Raw genomic sequence first — 2997 nt, 5'->3', positions numbered from 1 at the left:
GCAGCCGCTACCCCCCCCCCCCCCGGGGGGGGGGGGGGGGGGGGCGCGGGGAGGGACCCGAGACGCGGCACAGTCTTGAGGGTGTGCCGGTCCTCGGAGCATGGGACCCCGGTCCTTCCTCCCTCCCGCCCTGCCCCACCCCCCGGCCTTTCTTGGGCACTCCGAGTAACTCTATTAAGGATGCGGCCCCGGGCTGCCGACGAAGGAGACCCGGCGCCAGGATGACATAGAGCGGGGGCAAGAGTAGCCACCCCGAGCGGAGAGGGGCGCAGGAGGGCAGTCGCGCATGCTCCAGGCATGGAGTGTCCGGGCGCGATCCTATTGCGCGTCGATGACGCCCTTGCGGTCTCCGGGGCTGCTCGTCGGTGTCTCGAGGGCCGGGCTCACACGCATGGAGCCTGGGGGCATGGGGGCGGGGGAGGGGGGTGGGGCGGGGCATCGGTGCATGGGGCAAGGTAAGTCCCACCATCTGGTCCGAGGCGCAAGGGCCTGGTTGTGTAGTTACACCCCCGGACCGCGGTGCCGGCGCCGGCGCCGGTGCCATGCCCACTCGGATCGTACGCTGCCACGGTGCTAAGTGGCAGACCGCAAACAGGGGTCCGGCGGTGGATGGGGTGCCCCAGCGCCGGCCGTGTGGCCCGCTCGGCGCCCCGCGCTAACGTGTGCCCCCTGCCCCGACGGCCAGCACAAACACGCACAGAAGAAGGATTCGGCGCCCGGAGACGGTGTGGCGGAGGAGGGGCAGGGGGCAGGGGTGGGGGGGGGCGCCCATGCCGGCTCTGTTCATGATTCCCGGTGGCCCTCGTATGCCTCAGGCCCTCGCCCATGTGGCGCCTGGTCTCCTTCATGTGCCGGGAGGTCATCCTCGCGGCAGAGCCCGGCAGACCGGGGCAGCATGCGGATCCCTTTGCGCCCGGACGCACGCGTGCACATTCTGTGCCATCGAGCTCACGCGCCTACGAGTCCCCAGGGGGCGGCGAGAGTGGGGAGGGGGGGCGGAACACCCCCCCCCCCCGCCCCAGGGTGCGCCGCTTGCCTCCCCCGAAGTAAAACCCGTCCGCTGGCGGGGGGGGGGGGGGGGCACCCCGGGGGGGAACCCGCCCGGGGGGGGCCCCCAAAAAACCCCCCCCCCCCGGGGGGGGGGCTCCCCCCCCCCCCCCCGGGAAACCCCCCCCCCGTCCCCTCAGCCGTGCTCTCCCCCCCCCCCCTCGGCCACCCGTGCCACCCCCTATCAGCCCCCGGCGGGGAGGGGGTGCCAGTTTGTCGCCGCGTGCCGAGCTACTGGGGGGATCGCCTGGGCCCCAGCACCGGGACAATGGCTTACCGCCAGGGGGGTGCGTTGCGGTGCCCCGGGCGGCCCGGTGTGGCATCCACACCCGGTGATGGTCCTGGTCCGGGAGAGCAGCCCGGACGGCTGGGCTTGGCCGGCCGGAGGCGCCTGTGTGATGGGGCTCACGGCTTCGGTCCTGCCCTTGTCCCCGTCAGCATCCAGCACAGGAACGAGTGCCAGGGGCCGGTCGTTTGGATGTCCATACAGGGCGGGTCGTCCTTTGGGATGGAGCTGCCCGCTGCTCGGGCAGGGCAACGTGTACGGAGGCGATGGCCCTGGAGGGCAGTGGCGAGAGATGGCCGGCATCCAGCGGTAGCGCTCTCGGGCTGGCGAACCCGATTCGTAGGCCTCCTTGGGGGTCCCGGTCCCGCGATTGGTGGCCCCTCGCGCGTCGGCCCCCTGCGCGGCTGGTTGACACAAATAAAGGGGTGTGTGTGTGTGTGTGTGTGTGTGTGTGGCTGGCGCGTCGGGGTCCCCGGGGGCGCATGCCATGCAGGCCAGCGTACAAGTATGCGCCTATGGACCCATGGCCACATTCGCATGTGTGTGTGTGTCTGTGCGCGCGTGCGCACGTGCCCACGGGGGCCCAGCTGGTGTGTCTGTGTGCGTGCGTGTGCGCGCATGCGTGGAAGCGCGTATATGCCCGGAGGCCGAGGCCAACGCGAGCCGGGGCCACGACGACGCGTTGCCTGTGGAACGCCCAGGCCAGGGCCCCAGAGGGGACACCGCGAAATTAAAGCGCCCGGGCCAAACATTGGGGCCGCTGTGGGGCCCGTGCGCGCGCGCGCGCGTGCGTGTGTGCGTGTCTGCATGTCTGCGTGCGCATGCACCCGCGGCGGTCGGGGCGGCAGCGATTGCGCAGGCGGCTCGGGTCGCGGCGCTCCCGGGCGACATCTGCCCATTGGGCGGCCCATGCCTGCCTTGCAGCCTCGCCGCGCTGTGCGCAGGCACGCGTGTACCCCGCCGTTGGCCAGCCCCTCCTCGGGAGCCCCATAGGGCGAGCCTCTGGCCCTGAGCCCCGTTCTCCGGACTAGCGGCCGGTCTCCTCCCCCGACCAGTGTGACCCGAGACATTCGTGTCCGCCGGGCAGGGCGGGCCGACGCCCGTCCCCTCGGGGACATTACCCCTCGGGGAAAACGCCCCGCCCCTCGCCGCCCCTCCAAGCGTCCGCAGCCCCGGCGGGGTGTCCGGACGCCGTGACGCACGTACCCGCCGCCCCATCGAGCCAGCGTGTGCGTCTCGGCGCTTTTTTTCCTTTTGGCGCCGCCCCATCCTCGGCATGGACTCGGCGGCGCGGGCCCGCTATGGTTTAGGTTGGCCAGGCCTAGCCCCGGGTCCCTGGCCGATGATGGCCCCGGCGCGGGACCGAATCGACGGACTGGGCCACCGGCCGGCCAGGGTGGCCGGCGCGAAAACTCCCCATCGAGACGACGATATGAATGTCGCCGGCTGTGTGCTCTGGAAAGGTCCGCTCGGCCAAGCCGCCCGGCCCCTCATCATTCCTCGGGGCGCTTCCAGGCGCGCGCGAGAGATGCTCTCTCCCTCGCTCTCTCTCTCTCTCCCCCCCCCTCGCACAGCAGCCCTCCTGCAGGCACCCCCATCCAGCGTCGGGCCTCCCAGGGAAGCAGGACGCACAGACGGCGGGGCAGGCCACCCTCGCGGGCCCG

This window comes from Fonticula alba (genome assembly GCF_000388065.1).
Source record: "Fonticula alba strain ATCC 38817 unplaced genomic scaffold supercont2.1, whole genome shotgun sequence".
NCBI lineage: Eukaryota > Rotosphaerida > Fonticulaceae > Fonticula > Fonticula alba.
This window is presented reverse-complemented; position numbering follows the sequence as displayed.